Source organism: Bidens hawaiensis, unplaced genomic scaffold (assembly GCF_021521415.1).
Source record: "Bidens hawaiensis isolate Kalapana, Puna unplaced genomic scaffold, B.hawaiensis_p1.1 tig00047667_1, whole genome shotgun sequence".
Taxonomy (NCBI): Eukaryota; Viridiplantae; Streptophyta; class Magnoliopsida; order Asterales; family Asteraceae; genus Bidens; species Bidens hawaiensis.
In genome coordinates, this window is record NW_027498533.1 from 70,197 (window position 1) to 92,576 (window position 22,380).

Below are 22,380 nucleotides of genomic sequence, written 5' to 3' on the forward strand. Positions count from 1 at the left end.
TTTATCTCCCCTTTTTATTTGTGATAGGGACATGCCACATAACCTAACCCTAAGGTGAACGAGTGAAAACAACAGTTGGGAATTCTTAAGGAATTTCACGTAATTAACAGCAATCTAATTTTCGAAAAGTTTTCTTTGAATGTTGAGGCATAGCCTCGGAGTTTGTGTGTGTGGGCATAACAATACAATAGATAATAAATAAACAATTTAATTTGAACACATAAATGTAAACAGATAGACACGTATAGGGCTCCTAAACATGTGTCTAAGGCAATTTCTAACGACCTATCTTCAACCTGGCTCTGATACCAATCTGTCACACCCCAACCTATGGCGGAAATGCCGGGGCATGAATTGATTGTCACAGCTCTCAAGGTTACTATCATGCATTATTAAAAGTTTCGATATCTATTAAATAAAGTTCCAAATAACAAACATCCATACAAAATCCAAATAAACGAAGTACATATATCAATCAATAACAATATTTCCATTAAGTTTTCTTCTAGCATATATCCTTAAGTGATCTTGTACTTCAGTTACTTTACATCAAACGATAACCTGCATATGCATTGAAAATAGAGTGGTTTTGTCAACACAAGGTTGAGTGAGCAACACACCGGTTTAAATGTTCATATAGAAAATAAGTATTTGCAACAAGTCATATGAGAATAACAAATTAATCAAATGAGCAAGTATAACTGAGATGTCGAGAAGCACAAAGTTATAACGACTGGCGTATGATCATACTAGACTGAGATTATGTTCGACCTCTCCGAATGCGGAAGCATATAAAGAAAGTAAGCACATAAACAAGTAAGTTATAAGTTGTTAACACATAAGACAAAGTTGCAGTCTTTGAGTATAAGTATGTATAAGAAATATAATTTACGCATATGTCCCTAAAACGTGAGAAAACGAGTAAAAATAGGGGAATGTGGTACTCACCTCAATAGACGAACAAAAGTGAATAGATAACAATAAGAATGGCAAAAGCGGATCACGTGAGCGTTAAAGCCTAAAAGAAACGAGAGTAACGGATATGCTTAAGTAAAGATTAATATTGATTACAACAACTCGATAATATAATATAAAATAAAATAATATGCTATTATACATAAAGACTTATTATAAAAATAATTAACTAAATTTATAATAATCTATCTTAATAAAATTTACTTGTAGTTTTATTTACTTGATATATATATACATATATATTTATTAAAACATTTGTTTCTAAGTATACTTTATATATATATAAGTCTACACCTGTAAACATATACGACAACGAAATCGAGAGTTAAACGGTATTTACAAAGTTGGTTCTTATTAAAATAATCTTTATTAATTATTGTTATTATTATTATAAAGATTAAACAAATAAAAAATTACAAAAAAATATATAAAATTCAACAAAAAACGGGGTGCAGGGGATTTGAACCCGCGACACCTGCACACAAGGTCATATGTATTAACCAGCAGACCATATACGAGATGCGTTAGGAACCAGTTTCAAAAAATACAAATACAACAGCCGATCCAATTGGTTTACTACATAAACCCTAGAACTCAGATTTGATCCAATCGGGTATAATTAATCAAAACGAGTTTAGGGCTTTAGATCTGATTGTTATCGCGATTCAAACCATGTATACAATTACCTTGGACAACGATTGGAGGTGGGTGAATTGAATCAAAACAGGGCCGGCGTTTAAGGTGTAAGAACGAATTATAAACGCGTAAACTGATTCAATTAAATAAGGGCAAAAGGTCGGCCATCAAGTAAGGAACAAATCTGCACATTTAATTGTGATATTATGAACGATCTTGTGATTGATAGGTTAATACGAGTGTCAGTTAGTTAAAGACGGAAAACGGATCACAATTGATATAGTTAGCTTGTTTAATGAGTTCGTTAAGGCCGAAAATGATAATATTAGACGATTTACAAGATCAATTACAAAATAACAACAATAATTATGGTCCAAGATAGCCAAATTGTGAATTTGGATACAAAAAATAGAAAACGGATACGGGTCTGGGTAAGGATATCCAAATTGGTGATATGGGTTATGTTGGGTCAAGAAACTGACCTAAGGGGGAGATTGTTGAGTTAAAGATTTGACCAAAATGAAGTAAATGGAAGATTGGAATCTTCTCAACCTCCTCAGAATTCGCTAAGTATGGATCTGGGTACACCTTAGACTTCCGAGCAAGCTTTTACTTAGACGGGTACGATATTTTGTCTATCGGGCAAGGTTTACTTCAAGTAGTCTTCTTTAATAGATATCCGAGCAAGGTTTGCAAATTAGTGCATTGCCGGGCAAGGTTCACTAGTTTATGTAAATACGAGCAAGGTTCACTTTATCAAGCAAGTCTGTTCTTCATAGTCAAATAAGGTCTCTTCCAAGTAAGCTTTTGGCTAACCAAGTCCATGAGGCCAAGTGATTGGAAGACCAGGCAAGGTATTCTTTAATAATTATGGTCCGAGCAAGCTTGATGTATAAATGGAATATCTCTAAGTAACATCGGGCAAGGTTCAACTCAAGCAAGGAACAGTACTGCCGAGTACACTTTGCTAATAAGTTATTGTATAGCAAGGAGTTGAATGGACTATCGAAGAACAAGGTTGCTCGTAAGGGTTTGTCGGGCAAAGTCTGGCAAAGTCAAGAAGACTGAAGTCTACCCGGTGAGTATTTTACTTGGTAAAATACTCTTCAAGTAAAGTCTACCCGGAAACTGATCCCGAGCACACTTGTATGTTACCAAGTCTAAGGCAGGAAGAGCACATAGTATACTCGGAGAAGTTTACTTATCCAGAGCCTACCCGGAAGACTTGTTTTACACTTAGAATATTTTCTGATTATGTAATTTGAATATTTATGTATGTTTGGGGTTTCTAGAAGGAATGACAGCTGTCCTAGGTTGGCATGCCTATAAATAGAATGTTTTAGGTCACGCCGCCTACAGAAGAGGAGATGCCTAAGAACATACACACACACAACACACAGAAGAGGAGAGGCCTAAGAACAGACACACACACAACACACGGAAAAAGGAATTTATTAAGAGAGAATATTGTGTGTGACGGTTGTCTTAGTACGGATAAACCTTCAAGAAACCCTAAATCGATTATCTACTATGTATGATTGATATTATATAAATGGAAATCTTTTGAGTGAATCTTGTTTGTGTTATCTATCATTGAATACTTATTAAGCAACCGTATGTTTGTTATTGATTCCGCCTTTAACAAACGGATATCTTTCTAAATATAGCAACTCGTCATTAACTCCCTTGTCAACACATCAATCTGTGTGAGTTATGACATGATTAAGTAAGATCCAGCTGAAATCGAGGGACCTGACAAGTGGTATCAGAGCTGATTACTGCTATTTTAGAAAGATTGTTGCTGATTGGAGATTTGAAGAATAATGACGTAAGCAGACCACTGTTCGATTGATTTTTGACGTCAGCAGCTCTGTTCTTCATTTTTCTTCCAGATCTACAATCATTTGGTGTTTTCTCTTCCTTGTTTTATTTAAAGTTTTAATCTTTATATTTATATCTTGTTCTTATCGAATCAGACACCTCAGATATGAACAATCGAGTCTCAGATCTGAATATTTTTGAAACTCTGTTTTTATTAAGAAATTACTTTTATTTTCACAAAAATGTCTAGTTACGAGGAACAAGAGGTGTCTACTAACAAGATTCCTATATTGTATGGACAGGAAAATTTCACAAAATGAAAGGTTTTGTTTGAAGCAGTTGTTTGCTACAATGATGTTGATATATGGAACTCCATCAAGAATGGTCCACAAGGAGAAGTTGCAGAAGGTGCAAATGCAGCTGCAACTGCTGCTGTAAGAGAAAGAATGAGAAAGGTTGATGACAAGGCTTTAGCTATGTTGAAGCTAGGTCTGTCTTGGGAAATACTCACCAAGGTTGCACATCATCCCAATTCCAAGGCAATGTATGATGCAATACTTGAAATGTTTGACGGAAATGTTGAACTCAAGAACATCAAGAAGCAGTGATTGAAGCAGCAGTTAGAAAGATTCAAGTATAAAGAAGGAGAAAGGTTGAAATCAATTCTAGAGAGGTTTCTGGGAATTGTGAATGAGCTCAGAACCACAGACTATGTCATGACTGATTTTGATCTCAACACCAAGCTGCTGAACTCTATGCCAAAGGAATGGTATACTGCCTGCAAGTTCATTCTTACAAAGCACAACTTCAATGAGCTAAAAGTAGATGATGTAGTGTGTTTTCTTCAAGCTGCAGAAATAGAGATGATAGAAAATGAAAAGATTAAGGAGGAAAGACCCTGCTTCAATGTTTCAAATGCATTGATTAAACCTATGGGTAATTTGACTACCAAGAATCACCAGCAGATTCCTATCATTGAAGAACCTGTTGAACTCAATTCTGATACTCCAAAATCATTTGTTGGTGTTAGCACAAGTATTCAAGGAAATCAGCAAAGATTCAATGTGCAGCTGATTGATGACACTGATTCTGCCTCTATGGCAAGTGGGAATGTTCCTCAAACTGGTGGTGGACATGGTCAAAGCAGTGATACACAGGCTTTGTTTTCAATGTTCACTGAGTCATATAATGCATTTTTTGCAAAGAGTTTAATCCACACAAGTGTAGTGCAAGATGATCTTGAGCAGATAGATGCTGATGATTAGGAAGACATGGATTTGAAGTGGCAAGCTGCCATGTTAGCATTGAGAAGTAAGAGGTTGTGTAATAGAACTGGTAGATCTCTGGTTTCTGGTCCTAATGAAAGGATTGGATTTGACAAGTCAAATGCAATCTGCTACAATTGCCAACAGCCAGGACATTTTGCAAGAGAATGCAACCTGCCAAGGAACTATCAGATGAATCAATTCCAGAATCAACAACCAAGAGGTCAGCAGCAATACCAACAAAATCAGCAAAGAAATAACAACCAAAACTTCAACAACAACTTCAATCCCAACAACAACTTCAATCCCAACAACAACTACAATCCAAACTTCAACAACTTTCAACCTCAAATGAATAATCTTAATCAAAGTATGCAACAGAATCAAGGTTTTCAAATGAACAACAATCAAAACCTTCAAGCAGTTAAAAATGTTCCAAACAACACTGTTCCAGTGAACCAAAATCAACCAAGAAATCAAGGAAATGTGGCAGTGACTACACAACATGAAGGTAACTTTGATTGGAGCAATCATGAAGAAGACATTGCAGATGATATCAAGAGGGCAAATGTAGCATTCATGGCCATAATAGAGAAAGAAACTGGATCAACTTCTCAGGTACACTCTGCTCCTACTATTGATTTAAATGAACTTATCAATGATTTGAAAACGAAGGTAGGCAAGCTAGAAAGTGAGTGTTTTAAGAAACAAAGTATCATCAATGCATATGAAGCTAGTGAACTGATAAGTGAAAAAAAGATGAAAAGTTTGGAAGATGACTGCATGAACAGTTACAGAGCTTAGAAAAGATTTACAATTGAGATTGATGGGTTGAAGAAAATGATTATAGAAGAAAAGGTACTGAACACAAAACTGCAAACTGAAAATGAATTCTTGAAGAACTTGGTATCCACTGGAAACATCTGTGGAAATTTGAATCAAGTCAAGAAAGAAGACAAATACAAAGCAGTACCACCACCATTCAACAACAACTTTATGCCAAAAGTTGATAAAGAGAAAAGAAATGCATATCTACAACAATTCAAAGATGTCTTTCAAGATAAAGAAGAACTTGTGGATTTGTATAAGAATGTTGAGGTGAGTGAAGAAGGAGAGTTTGTTGTGAAGAAAGAACTGAAAGAAGAAAAGTCAATTGGAGTTCAAGTCTATGAAGATGACCTTGAGTCAATTTACTTAAATCAAGATGACTTGAGTGATTTAAGTGATCAAATTACTGAGGAGGAAATTAAAGCTGCTGAAAGAGGAAGAAGATTCAAGAAACCAGAATCCATTGACAAACTTCCAAAGTATCCACCTGTCACATCAAGAATGAAGAAACAAAATGAAATAACCAAGAAAGGACATGTGTCGTTTGATATCTGTGAAGGATCAAAACCAAGTTATAATGCAGTGAGACCTCCAAGCAAAGCTCTATTGGAAAGAATTAAACAGAATAAAAAATTGAAAGAAGTTGAAACAGTTGCATGTGAAAATTTTATTCCTGTTTACCCTATTTTCTCAAGTGTTGAAGACTTTGACATTGGAGAAGTAGAAACAATGGAGGAATATGAAAAGAGGAAATCAAGATAAAGGGAAAGCATAGAGGAAGAACCCTTAAGTATAAGAGAAATTGTTTTTGTTAAAGGGAAAGTGGAAAGAAGTGACATAAGGATAGCTGAATTTGTTCCCTTCTCAATTGATTTTGACTGTTTAAAAACTAAAAAGACAATTGGAATTGATTCACCAAGACCAAATGAAAGGTTCAAGAAACCCAAAGAACATGAAGTATTCAAAGGAAAGGTTTGGTGCAAGAAGTGTGATGAATATGGTCATCATACAGACTCCTGTAATGAAAGACTTAAATTCAAGCCTTTTCATGTCCCAGATGAAACAAAATATGGACAAGACTTTGTGGCCTATAAAATGAAGTATGAAAAATATATGGGTATGGGAAAGGATTGTGCAGAGGAAGTTCTGGAAAAAGAGAGACAAAGGCATTCACTAAAAGTCAAGAAACATGTGATCAAACATGTTAACAAGGTTAAATCTCCAGTGAAGCATGTGGAAACTGTTAAGAAGGACTCTCATCCATTGAGAACAATCCCAAAAAGGGATAATCAGTCTGTCAAATCTGATAGTTCTCAAAGATCATCAAGCAGTGAGAATACAAAAAGACATGTGGTATCTAAAAGGAAACCAACAGAACTCACTGGCGATGAGAATTTTCTGTTAAAGTATGGATATGAACCACAAGGTTTTCTTTGGAAACCTAAGCCTGAGATTAAGGTTGAGATAGTTGCTAATGTAAGAGACTACTCTGAAAAGAAGGACTATGTGATAAAAGAGTGTGACACTGACTCAGCTGAGTACCAGAACTCAACATCACTAGTTAAAACACCAAGAGAGTGTGGTTATGAAACAGACAATTCAGACAATCTAGAAATCACTCATGAAGATCCGGAACCAACTACACTCACTTCCCAATCTGTGTCTGAAACTAAATCTGATGAGCTGCAAGTTGATAAGGCTTGCACTTCATCACTTAACTAATCAAACTTTCTTTGTATGTGCAGGAACAGTCCACTCCTCTGATTGATATATGGTACATGGATAGTGGATGTTCTAGGCACATGACATGTGACAAGAGATCTCTTGTCAATTATGAAGAAAAGTATGAAGGTCCGGTAGCTTTTGGGAGTGATGAGAATGGTGGAAAGATTGTTGGAAAAGGAATCTTAACAAATGGAAAAGTCTCATTTGATAATGTATTTCATGTTGAAGGTCTTCAGTACAATCTGCTGAGTATATCACAAATGTGTGATAAGGGATACAAAGTCAGTTTTGATGATTCACACTGTTTCATTCAAAAACCTGAGTTTGTGATTCCATCTGAAATGATTATGATGATGGCACCAAGAAATGGTAACTTGTATGAATTGAATATGAAAGAAGCGATTTCAAGAGGAGGTGCATGTTCTGTTTCCAAAGCCACTGAAAATGAGTCAAAATTGTGGCATAGGAAACTGTGTCATGTGAACTTGAAGAACATGAACAGACTTGTTAAAGGTGAGCATGTCATAGGCTTACCCACAAGAGAATTCAAGTTGGAAGATCACTGTAGTTCATGCCAAAAAGGAAAACAACACAAATCTACTCATAAGCCAAAGCTCATCAACTCAATTGATCAAGTACTTGAATTACTTCACATGGATCTTTTTGGTCCTATAAGTGTACCAAGTTTAGGGAAGAAAATATATTGTCTTGTGATCATTGATGACTATTCAAGATACACTTGGGTTTATTTCCTAAGTACCAAGGATGAGACTGCAGAGTTGATTAAAGGTTGTGTAACAATGATTGAGAACAAGTTGAATAAGAAAGTCAAGATGATGAGAAGTGACAATGGCACTGAGTTCAAGAATGGAGTTATGCAAGAATTCTGTGTAGAAAAGGGTATACTACAACAATTCTCAGCTACTAGAGCTCCTGAACAAAATGGTGTAGCAGAAAGAAGAAATAGAACCTTGATTGAAGCTGCAAGAACCATGTTGGCTGATGCAAATTTGCCTGTCACTTTTTGTGCTGAAGCCATAAATACAGCCTGCTATGTACAGAACAGGGTACTTGTCAACAAAAGGCATAACAAAACTCCATATGAAATATTTCACAACAGAAAGCCTTACATTAAGTTTTTCAAGCCCTTTGGATGCAAATGTTTTCTACTGAACACAAGAGACTATTTGAACAAGTTTCAAACAAAGTCCCTGGATTGTTTCTTTGTTGGATATTCTACACACTCAAAAGCTTACAGAGTTTATGTGAAAGACCACTTGAGTGTTATAGAATCATATGATATTATCTTTAATGAGAATCAATTCAATATAGTTGATGGTGCATCATGGCTGTTTGATCATGAAAAGTTAATAAGGTCTTTCAAGATTTATCCTGAAGACTTTGATGAATCTTTCTACAAGACCAGTGAAATTGAAGAGAAAAAGAAGAAGTCATTGGACGAATTATGGAAAAAGGTTGTCAGAAAAGAAAAGAAGTATACTTTTGTGAAAAATTCCTCATGTGATATTGGTGAACCTGATCAAGAAAACAATCACAATGTTGAACATGATCATACTGAGAACAATCAAGACAATCAAGATGCACAAAATGATCAAGTTCAGAATGAGGGTGACACAAGCAACCAAGCAAGTGGAGAAGAAGCTGCATCTACAGAAAGATTTCAAGATCTATTTCAAAGATTGAACTTAGAAAACAATGGTGCATCTACTTCAGGACAACATAATGATGAAGCACCAGAATTTCATGATGCGGAAGCTGATTTGATCATTGAGGAACCAGAGCTCAATGAAACAAATCTTGACACAAATTTGTCTACAAATATGATTATACAAACTCCTTATGTGGAAAAGAATCATCCTTCTGAAAAAATCATTGGTGATTTGTATGAAAGAGTTACAAGAAGTCATTCTGAAATTGCAAACATCTGTCTTTACTCCTGCTTTCTATCCCAAATAGAGCCAAAGAACATTGCTCAAGCACTAAAAGACAATAGTTGGGTAGAAGCAATGCAAGAGGAACTGGCACAGTTCAGAGACCTACATGTGTGGGATCTTGTTGATAGGCCAATAGACAGATATGCAATAGGAACCAAATGGGTTTTTAGAAACAAAAGGGATGAAAGGGGTTTGGTGATTAAGAACAAAGCTAGACTTGTAGCACTGGGATGTCTTCAAGAAGAAGGAATAGACTTTGAGGAAGTCTTTGCTCCTGTTGCAAGACTTGAAGCTATCAGGATTTTTCTTGCATATGCTGCCTCAAAGAACATTAAAGTGTTCCAGCTTGATGTTAAGTCTGCATTTCTAAATAAAAAGATTGATGAAGAGGTGTATGTAGCTCAACCTCCAGATTTTGAGGATCCAATGTATCCAAACAGGGTGTATAAGCTAAACAAAGCCCTTTATGGATTGCATCAGGCCCCTAGAGCATGGTATGATGAGCTGTCAAATCATCTTCTTGAAAATGGTTTCAAAAGAGGAGCCATTGACAAGACACTCTTCTACAAAAGAAAGGGATCAGACTTGCTTCTGTTACAAGTGTATGTAGATGACATCATCTTTGGATCTACAAATGAACAAATGTGCATGGAGTTTGAAGGGGTAATGAAGTCCAAATACAGCATGAGTTCTATGGGAGAAATGAACTTCTTTCTTGGATTGCAAGTTCAACAGAAAGCTGAAGGGATCTTCATTCACCAAAACAAATATGTGCAGGACATCTTGAACAAGTTCAACTGTCATGAGTACAAGACTGCTTCAACTCCAATGGACACCAAAGAAAAGATGATTGCAGATGAAAAGGGGGAGCCTATAGATGAACATGAATATAGAGCCAAAATTGGATCTCTGATGTATCTGACTGCAACAAGATCAGATATCATGTTTGTTGTATGTGTGTGTGCAAGATTCCAATCAAGTCCAAAAGTCTCCCACATGAATGTTGTTAAAAGAATGTTCAGGTATTTGAAAGGAAGACCAGACTTAGGGATTTGGTATCCAAAGAACCAATCTTTTGATCTAATTGCCTACACTGACAGTGACTATGATGGCTGCAACATGAGTAGAAAGTCAACCTTAGGAGGATGTCATTTTTTAGGTGAAAGTCTAGTGTCATGGCAATGCAAAAAGCAGACTACAGTCTCAATCTCTACTGTTGAAGCTGAATATGTTGCTGCATCTGCCTGCTTTGCACAAGTTCTATGGATTCAAAATCAGTTGCTGGACTATGGTTTGAATTTTCTGAACACCCCTATTCTTATTGACAATACTGCTGCATATTTTACTGTTAAGAATCCAGTTCAACATTCTAAAACTAAGCGCATTGAAATCAGACATCACTTCATCAGAGATTGCAGTGAAAAAGGTTTGATTGAAATGCAAACCACTTGATAGAACCAGGTTTAACTTTCTTCTGAAAGCCCTGGGAATGATCAACTCTGATGAAATCTGATTAAGGATGTGTGCCTAGCTGTGTGTCTCTCTGTGTTAACTGATTATGTTGTTAAAGATTACACATATTGAATGTTTAGTGAATATGCTTGATTATGTTGCTTAATTATGTTACTTGAGTATGCTACTAAATATGTTAACTGTTATGTGCTTTGACTGATTATGTGTGAAAAATTTGACATGATTGAATGGATTTATATGTTTGCATGTTTATCAGTTAATGTGCATTTGTGATGTCAGGATAAGTGTTCTTGTTATGAATTACTTGTTGATGTAAGCTTATCTGATATCATTGCTTAATTGCTTGAATATGTGTTTTATCTGATCTTCTGATGTTATTAAGTTAAGTTGGAATTTGATTGTTAGTACTGTCTACTTGTCTTGATGATTTCATGTTTGATTAAGATTTGAATATGTTACAACTGTTTGTGTTAAAATGTGTTTTATGTCAAAATTAAATGATGAAATGAAGATTTTCCAACGAATTTTACATAGATACTCTATTTTGATCAAAACATGAGCATGTTTTTAATGGTGTAGAGATATGATAAGATTATTCAGTTCAAGCTTTAAAAGAAGCTTAAAAGAAGGATTTTTAAAGAGAAGTCTCAAGAAGTTGTTTTTGCTGAAAATTATGTCATTTGCCCAGTTGGAAGGACATGCACTTGTGTATGTTTGGTCCTTAAATGTCAACATATTCAAAGGATAGCCATTGACCTGAAAACTGAATGCATTTGGGGCAATTATGACTTGTTTCTTATTCCTTCACTTAAAACTATGTCAATAGCTCTGACTTTGAAAGGACATATATTCACATGTATGTTTGGTCTTGTTGACCACTGTTGGTCAAACAGGATAGCCATAACCTGACAATAAAGAGATATTGGGGTGATTGAATATTAAACTATTTTTATATGGGAAATGATAGTACATTGACTGCTTAGCCAATCATATGGATTTAATAGGCTAAAAGGACCATAGTATAGTCATTAACATGTATGGTTGCTTTCCCATGATGATGTAAAATCTAAGGTGATATAAACATAATGAATATGCTAATATTTATGTGGAGATACATAGTTGTCGTTGCATGTCTCAAGATAAATCTCCGAATGATAGGCAGAAAAGTGAATACCCAGTCATACACGAGCCTGTTATCATTTGGTCAACTAAAAATGAAGCATCTTTAAATATGACAAAGAACAAAGTTTAAGAAAATTTGAGAAAATATCAAAAACAAGGGGAAGTATGAATAAATCAACCAAAAGTTGATAAGTGTTTTAAATATTTTATCAAACAAGAGGGTTACAACTAAGAACTACAAAGATGTTGACAAAATCAGTCTCATCTTGAATGAAAGGCATGTTATTAACAGTAAGTCCAACGTTCAACCTCTATATATGTTTGAATCTCAAAATAAAAAAAAAATACAAAAAGATCCAATAAGTTCTGTCATACAAAAACAATTTTTGACCAAATACAGGAGGTTGGAGTCAAATTGGGGTGATCTGGGGAAAGCCAAATAATCTTTGAGAAGAGATATGAGGCATCATAGCATAGTGTTGACCATTAATGCATTATGCTTAAATTGAACCTTAATAATATCACCAAAGAAATGAAATTCATGCTAAGTTTATACCTGCTGTTAACCTATCTATGTTGTCATAATAATGCTGAGAATGAAGTATTGAGAAAGCTACTTAGTCAATATGATCCCATTCTTGAGATCTTTTCAGAAAATGGAAGAAACTGTTTTGAAGAGAAATATAACTGAAATTTGATCTCTAAATGCACCATTTGCTCTTAAACTATGATCTTTAATGAAAAATATATTTTGACAAGTGGTTTAAGTCAAAAAGTGTTGCATTTTGCCTTTAATTGGCTGAATATGTAAGTTCAGGTAAGGTTTGATGTTTTATAACCTTTCCGGGCACAAACAGATGAATATGTTACTTCGAGTAAGGTTTGATGATTTATGACCTTTCCGGGCAAGCTTAGTCATTTTTGACTAAGTTTATGATTTTCGGGCATGCTTCGAAGTGTTTACACTTTCCGGGTAGAGTACACTGTTGTACTCATTTCCCGAGAAAGCTTGAAGTCTTGAGATGATTATGTGGTATAGCTAGCTTTTAACAAGACATTCTTGTTTCGGGCAAGCTTTGCATTTTATATGCTAATTGTGAGTTCAAGCAAACTTTGTGAACTTAAGTTAGTACACTGAGTAAGCTTTGTGATTTATGTGAATATGTTGTTAGGAAAGGTTTGTTAATATTTCCAGGCACACTTAGATAGTATTATTTAAGTTTGTCATTTTCGGGTATGGTTTGACATGTTGAAATTCCCTCGAGTTAGGGCATACCTGATGATTGAATGTGTTTATCCTAGCAAGCTTAGTGCTAACATAGGATTTTCGGGCAAGCTCTTTGAAATTTTAGACTATAGCACACTTAAATGTTTATATGTTTTAATTTCATTCCGAGCATGCTCTGTGATATGTGTGTTTATGATTTCTTTGAAATTACAAGTGTTTTCGGGCAAACTTTGTTTTCCGGGCACACTTTATATTTCGGGTACACTTTTGTTCCCTCAATATACTTGGTAATTTCAAAACATAACTTTCCGAGTACACTGTCTGCTAGAAATCCTTTTCCGGGCACACTTTGTACTATATGAAGGTTATTCGGGTATACTTTGCATTAGAAAGGTGTTCGGGCACACTATTCTCTTGAATGGTTGCTCGGGCACACTATGTTTTCAAGTATGCTTGATTGAATATGTTATTTAGTATGATAAAATTGAATATGTTTCTTATTCTGATAGGGTTTATGCTAGATTAAGTTTTTAATTTGAATTTAAGAAATCTATATGGGTGTCTTCATTGATTCCTAGCAAGGATGTTTATTTGATGCTAAATACTTGATTATTTGCCTTGTCATTAATTTCTCAAGAAATCAGGTATTTTAGGTTAACTTCCTTCATTTTACTTAACTTTATTTCAAGAATTACTTTAACTTTAAAGACTTTACCACATATTCCAAAGCAAACATTCCTTTAAGTAGATAAGGAACTTATGAGCTAAAAGATAAAACACTTTTTAAGTCTCTCACTTTACCTGGCATGTAAAAGAAAAGGGTAGAATCAAAAGAGCTTTATCTACAACTTTTCTGCCAAAATTTGCAGTGATGTACTTTACATTTGTCTCAACTCTCATTAAAAGGAGACCTGCATATGTTGTTCAAAATTGAAACTTCACATTTCAAGAGTAACTCACTTTTCTGTTTTATGCAGATTTCAATAACATTCAAGACAACGGTTTGAATAAGAAATATTGTTTATGTCTTAATCTTTATTTGTCTTTTAAATACACTTATTTATAAATCCAACTGACAATTGTGTGTTCATCGATTAACAGGAAATCAACAATGGATCAAACTAAGAGCAATTCCAATTCTGACAAACATCATCTCTCTGAAGAGCTAAAGATGGCATTACAGTAAGTTCAAACCCTATTGTCTGAGGTTGAGAAGATCTCAACTGCCCCAAAACTGGGGGACAAATTACTGAATCAGGGGGAGAACTCACTGCAGCTTCTCTCAGTTTATGAAAAGAACAGTTCAGATGATGAATCTGATAACATTCCAGAAGATGAGATGAAAGAACTTGAGAAAAGGAAGAAACTAAAAGGAAAAGAAATTTCTCAAGAAGATTATGAAACTCAGACTATCAATTTTCAAGAAAACAAAATGGTCTCAGATATGGATGAATATGAATTAGAAGCCAAAAGAGTCTATATGCCAAGAATGACAGAAATTTATGACAGAGAACATCTAATTCAAAGGCTAACTGACAAAGAGTTTGAAGATCAAGAGAGTTTGATGAAGCAGTTTGAAGACAATAGAAGGGTAAGGGATGAATCAAACTATGAAGATAAGAAGGAAGTCCTACAAGAATTGATTGAAAAATGTTTAAATGATGAAGAAATTCCAAATGGTGTGCTAGTATCTCTGCTCAAGTTGATTAAACAAGAAGAACCAGAGACAGAAGTGAAAGAGAAACTAGACACTGTTATTGATAAAATTTCAAAAACACTGAGTGAAGAAAAGATTGTTCAAGACAATGAAGTGAAAGATTTGAAATTGAAAGATGATTTGGAACAAGAAATGGAAGTTCAAAAGCTCTTTTGCAAGTATGGTGGAAAACCAAAATTTTTAGTGAAAAATGGAATTCCCTTCGACTCAGTCAAAGTTATGACAAGAAAAGAGATTTTGAGCAACTTCAATAAAATGAAAGGGCTACAGTTGAACAAGAAGAAAGAAGCTGCTCAGTCTCTAGATGGAAAGAACAAGGGAATATCCAAAAAGATGGTTGATCTATCAAAGATGACAATGAAGAGAAAATCAAAGTAAAGGAAATCTGCAAAAAGACAACTTCCTTACTCTGAAAACAGAACAACACCAAGAAATGGAAGTTGTCTGTAACTACTCAAGAACAACCAATGCAGATGTACTTGAAGATGGATAAACCTCTTGTCAAGGCTGTGGTAAAAGCCAAAAATCCTTCAGTTAACCACAAAGTTATGCCAAGTGGAGTATTTTATGACTCCAAAACTGAACATCTGAATGTTATGATGGAAAATGGAAAGATTGTGAAGATCTTCTCCAAAATTGACTTCAGAAAGTTCAATCTATGGCAACTAACTGTGATTGCAGCACTGCATCTCTCGGATTACAAAGAAAGGCAAAGGCCTACAAGTGCTAAGAAATTAGAGTTGCTAAGATTCTTGAGAGAGCAAGAAAAGTTGGACTTTCCATGCCTAAACAAGCACCTTTGGCTAAATTGAAGAATTTTTAGCTTAGGCTTTGTTTTTGTAATGTCTTCGGACAACTTTTGATTATGTAATCTGTTTATGTTATTTGATTATGTAATTTGACTTTGAATTTTGATGTGTATTTTTAACTAAGTGTACGTAACCTTAGAAATGTTTTGGGTCAGCTGATGTGTTCCAATCTAGGGGGGAGATTGTTGGGTCAAGAAACTGACCTAAGGGGGAGATTTTTAAGTTAAAGATTTGACCAAAATAAAGTACATGGAAGATTGGAATTTTCTCAACCTCCTCAGAATTCGCTAAGTATGGATCTGAGTACACCTTAGACTTCCGAGCAAGCTTTTACTTAGCCGGGTACAATATTTTGTCTATCGGGCAAGGTTTACTTCAAGTAGTCTTCTTTAGTGGATATCCGAGCAAGGTTTGCAAATTAGTGCATTGTCGGGCAAGGTTCACTAGTTTATGTAAATCCGAGAAAGGATCACTTTATCAAGCAAGTCTGTTCTTCATAGTCAAGTAAGGTTATCTTCCGAGTAAGCTTTTGGCTAACCAAGTCCATGAGGCCAAGTGATTGGAAGACCGGGCAAGGTATTCTTTAATAATTATGGTCCGAGCAAGCTTGATGTATAAATGGAATATCTGTAAGTAACATCGGGCAAGGTTCAACTCAAGCAAGGAACAGTACTGCCGAGTACACTTTGCTAATAAGTTATTGTATAGCAAGGAGTTGAATGGACCATCGAAGAACAAGGTTGCTCGTAAGGGTTTGTCGGGCAAAGTCTGGCAAAGTCAAGAAGACTGAAGTCTACCCGGTGAGTATTTTACTTGGTAAAATACTCTTCAAGTAAAGTCTACCCAAAAACTGATCCCGAGCACACTTCTATGTTACCAAGTCTAAGGCAGGCATACGGAGAAGTTTACTTATCCAGAGCCTACCCGGAAGACTTGTTTTACACTTAGAATATTTTCTGATTATGTAATTTGAATATGTATGTATGTTTGGGGCTTCTAGAAGTAATGACAGCTGTCCTAGGTTGGCAGGCCTATAAATAAAATGTTTTAGTGCACGCCACCTACAGAAGAGGAGAGGCCTAAGAACAGACACACACACAACACACAGAAGAAGAGAGGCCTAAGAACAGACACACACACAACACACGGAAAAAGGAATTTACTAAGAGAGAATATTGTGTGTGACGGCTGTCTTAGTACGGATAAACCTTCAAGAAACCCTAAATCGATTATCCACTATGTATGATTGATATTATATAAATGGAAATCTTTTAAGTGAATCTTGTTTGTGTTATCTATCATTGAATACTTATTAAGCAACCGTATGTTTGTTATGGATTCTTCCTTTAACAAACGGATAACTTTCTAAATATAGCAACCCTTCATTAACTCCCTTGTCAACACATCAATCTGTGTGAGTTATGACATGATTAAGTAAGATCCAGCTGAAATCGAGGGACTTGACAGGTTAGAAATATATTTACAGTTTAAGTCCCTGGTGTTTGAGGATGGGTACAAGAAACAGGTTAAAGTTTATATTTCGAGTTAAAAGTGCCAAACAATAAAGATATAATTATAAATAATAAAATTTAATAACAAAAAATTAATAATTAATCAATTTAAACGAAATGAAAATAAACCTAACGTCGAACCTAGTCGGGTATTTAATGAATTCGAAACTCTGAGTTGTTGCAGCTTGCACTGAGTTGAACCTTGCTCGGCAGAAGTACTTAGATAAATTCTTGATCAACTTCCGTCAAGCTCGCTGGGACCACTGTTTATTAAGAATAAACTTTGCTAGATCTTCTAAAAGCCTTGGTATTAGCTTGGTTTAGCCAAGAGTTTGCTCAGAAAAAAAACCATGCTTGACTTTAAGAACAACCTTGCTAGACAAAGTGAAGTATGCTCGAACATACACTTAAGAAGACTTCAAGAAGATAACCTTGCCCAGAAGGCAAAATACCTTGCTAAACGTAAAAGCTTGCTGGGAGGACTTGTAACAATTCGGGTTTTCCCGCTTTTTCATTTGCAACCGTTACCCGAACCACTTACGGGTCCGGGCTTTTTCATTAATAATATTCCCGTGCTTATTGAGTTATAATTATTATATTTAATTATTTATTTTTAACTACATCTTTTTTAGTCTTGACACTTTTACCCCGAATTATAAAGTTTTACCTTTCTGTGTCCATTCTCAAACCTTAGGGTTCTAGCTGTAAATAATGGTTATAATCCATTTTGAAAGTGGGTATCCATTACCAAACCCGACCCACATTCACGTTTTCTTGTACCCGAATCAAGAAATCAATCAATTAGTTGTCATGAATCGATTGTAATCAATTTATGGTTTAGGAAATCGTTTATGTATGTTAGGCGCGGCCTCACCGTCAATCTAATTAAATTAATTACACCCTGCTGACTCGTTTTTCCTTTTTAAACCTAGCCGACACTAATTGACAACCATTGATTGCGTAAAGGTTGATTATATTTCAATTAATTGTATGAATACCTTCCTATAAGGGGACCGACAATACCCCCTTATTTAATTGAATCATCTTGCTCGTTAATTACATGTTCATTGTGTTTTCTTGGCCGGCCCTGTTCACCCTCGTTCTCCCTCTTCTGATTTCATTTTAAGGTAATTGATATATTGGTTTTAGTCACGTTTTCATGAGGATTAAAAGCCCCAAACATGTTTTGATAAATCGCAAACGTTTTGGGTCAATTCCCCCTGTACCCGTTTTCTTTTTTTAAAGGTTTTTTTTATTATTATTAACTATTTTGATTAATAATGATAATATCTAAATAATAATTAGTTCACTAAAAATCGACATTTGTTTATACCCATTCAATTTCCGTCTTCGTACGTGTTAACCCAAAAGGTATAATTATATATATATACATATATATATATATATATATATATATAATTATATGTTTATAAAGTGTATTATAAATTAAATACTAATGTTTTAAATCAAGTAAACTAACTTTTATATATATATAAATTACAAATAATATTTTATTAAGTACGTTTCCATAAATTAAAATAATAGTATATATAATAAATCCTCATGTAAATATATCATTTTTCTTAACTAGTTGTTATAATAAATTTCATACTTAGCATGTCCGGTTACTCTCGTTTCTCATAGGATCTAACGTTCGCGCGTAATTCTTCTCTCATTCTCACTACCTTAATCATCCTCGTTCATCCTTGAGGTGAGTACCACATTCCCCTCCATTTTACTCGTTTTATCACTTTTGGGGACATATGCGTAACTTAGTATACTTTCATACTTTATCTATTCACAAAACTGCAAATGGTGTCTTATGTGTTAACTAATATCATGCCATACTTGTTATATGTTTTTATGCTCATTGTGAACCGCATTCGGAGAGGTCCAACATAATCTCAGAAAATAGTATGATCATACGCTAGTCGTTATAGCCTTGTGCTTTTTCAACATCTCATTTTATATGATCATTGGTTGATTGGTTAAATCTCATATGACTCGTTCCAACTACGTATTTTATTATATATTGTATGTATAACTGAACTGGTGTGTTGCTCACTCAACCTCGTGTTAACAAACTATACTATTTTCAACGCATATGCAGGTCACCGTTTGATGTGAAGTGTGAGGACTTAGAAGATTTATTTAAGGACTTATGCTAGAAGAATTTATATTGAGACTATGAATTTTCATGATTTTGATTTATTTGATGTTTTTTTACTTTGGATTTTATAATAAATAATGGTGTTATTTGAATTAAATAAATAGATATTTAAATTTAAAATATTTGCATGATAGTAACCTTGCGAGCTGTGACAATCATTCCACGCCCTGGCATTTCCGTCGTAGGTTGGGGTGTGACAGATTGGTATCACAGGCGAATGTTTAAGATAGGTCGTTAGAGATTGCCTTAGACACATGTTTCGGAGCCCTATACATGCTTATCTGTCTACCTTACGTGTTCTATTTGATTGTTACTGCTTTCCCTTAGTTAATAATATTCTTATTATATTATTGTCATGCACACACACTAATCTGAGGCTATGCCTCAAAACCTTAAAATTTTATTTAAACTTAAAACCAATAATTAGATTGCTTTTAATTGCGGGAAATTCCTTAAGAATTCCCACCTGTTGTTTTCGCTCAGTCACCTTAGGGCTAGGTTTTATGGCATGTCCCTATCATAATTGAAAAGGGGAGAGAAATTGTGAGTTGGGTACTGGCAAAATGGTTCCAAGAACCAAAGGTAGACGTTATTCCTTACCTGGGTGATAACCTGACCACAGTACTTAACCCTATGGACTCGAGCGAGACCCATGAATGCCATATGACCGACACCCTAAGCTTTCAACCGTAACCACACAAGTGGTTGCATTCCTATATTTTTTTAAACTGATACACGATGGTTCGTGGCTAAAATTTGGTAACTTTCCGATTATGGTTTTTACGTTATTTCAAGTGGTTAGTCGAAAATCCCGACTATCCATTTCTTAACTTGTTTTGTGTTTTTGTCAGAGTCATCAACGTGGCGGTTCACAAGATACTCCACTACCCATATTTTATTGCGATGGTTCGTTATTTAGTTTGGTCGGTTAAAGATGATTATCGGGCCGACAAACTATATTGCATTGATAATTCGTTAATTAGTTGGGACAATCAAATTGCCATGTAACGCTCATGGGCTGTCCAACACAATTATTTATTTGTTAATTATTGTTGGGCCATTCAAATTGCCATGGAAAGCTCTTAGGAGGCCAACGTCCCTGGATGCATTTCGTTAGATTTTTATGTGAAACTAACCTAACAGAAACTTAATGTTTTCAACTAACTTCGTCTCCTCATAAATATTTACACATATGATCCCCCGACTCATGAACCTTTTCTCTTATTTTCACGTAGAATGTCGTCACTCAGAAATCACCGTCGTCACCAACGTTCATCTGGCTCACGCGACCGTCGTCTGGCTGCTAGAATCACGAAAGAGTTTGCTGCTGCAATACCTGTAATTATCAATCAGATCCAGAGTCTCAACTCTAAGGGTTCAGCCACCTCGGCCGCACCCAATAACTATGATTTCCGTAACTTCTTGAGCACCAAACCTCCATATTTGCGTTGTGAGGAAAATGCCACCACCTTGCTCCAATGATTTAAAGAAATGGAATACATATTTATCCACTGTGAATGTCCGGATGTCAAACGGACCAAGTTTGCTTATAGCTGCTTTGTGGATCGAGCTGTTATCTGGTGGAATGCCCTGTGGAACAACCAAGGGTCTGATTTGGTCGTGGCTATGCCTTGGGAGGAACTTAAGGAGGCAATGAAGAAGGAATTTTGCCCGAAACACGAACTGCAGAGATTAGAAGCGGAGTTTTGGGATCTTAAGCAGATTGGTGGGGATAACTCCACTTATTGTAACCGATTTCGTGAGCTTAGTCGTATTGTGCCACATCTGGTAACCCCCAAGACCCACGGCATTTAGAAGTACATTCACGGTCTCTCGATCGACACGTTCGGGATGGAGCCTTGTCTCGCATGGATTCCAAGCCTTCTCCCGACAAGACTAAGACCGACTCCTCTACCGATGCCAAGGCTGAGACCAAACCTTCCAACAACAACAACTGCTTCAACAAGAACCACCAAAAACGTAAGCCCAACCATCAAAACTACTATGTTAACCAACCCAACTACCAAGCCCCAAATGACCCTAATGCCCCAAACAAGAAAGCTTACTTTGGTCGTCATCCCTTTTGTGCCAAGTGTAATCGCCATCACCCGGTTCAATCCCATTGCCGGTTGTGCACTCAATGCAACCGTTACGGCCACCTTGCCAATACTTTCCGTGCACCGCCTGGTTCTCAAGTTGCCCAAACCCAGTCTGTACCCCGTACTGCTAGACCTGCTGCTAGCCCTGCTCAGCCCGATGTTCCTAATACCCGAGCTTGCTACCATTGCGGAGACCCTAACCATTTCCGTAACACCTGCCCATTACTCACCCATGCTAACCAAGCCCATGTCATGCTTGCACCTCCTTATGATACCTATCCACCACAAACCCAAGTATACCATGCACCGAACTACACTGCTCAAGCCTACCAAGTGCAAACCTACCAACCTCAAGCCTATACACCCCAAACCCATGCACCTCTTGTGCCTCAGCTCATGGCTCCTCCATCGGCATCAGCACAAGCCCCTGCTATTCAAGCTCCTCCTTTGAACCAAGTTGCTCAAACCCCTCAAGGGTCCAATGGTCGTGCATTCATGATGATTGTGAATCAGACTCAGAGTTCTAGAGATGTGGTGAATGGTACGTTTCTCATTGATAATCATCCTGCTTCGGTTTTGTTTGATACGGGTGCTGATAAGAGTTTTATATCTTTGGATTTTGAGTCTATTATTGATAAGCCTCGGGATAAGTTGTCTAGACCTTTTACCGTAGAAGTAGCCAACGGAAATTCTATTATGATTGACTCAGTAGTCAGGGACTGCATCATAGTTCTTAACAAAGTCAAGTTTTTAATTAACCTCATTCCGATGCAAATGGTAGTTTCGATGTAATCGTAGGGATGGATTGGTTAACTTTTAACTGTGCGGAAGTTGTTTGTTTCGAAAAGTTCATTCGTATACCTTTTAAAAACGGTCGTGTTTTTAAGTTTTTCGATGATACTCAAACGTCTAAGATTAATCTCATGTCGTGCTTTCAAGCTTAACGTTATTTGCGCAAGAAATGTGTCGCCTTCCTAGCCTTCGTGGTGGAGAAAGAGAGGAAAGAGAAGAATTTATCCGACATCCTGGTCGTTCCTGATTTTCCC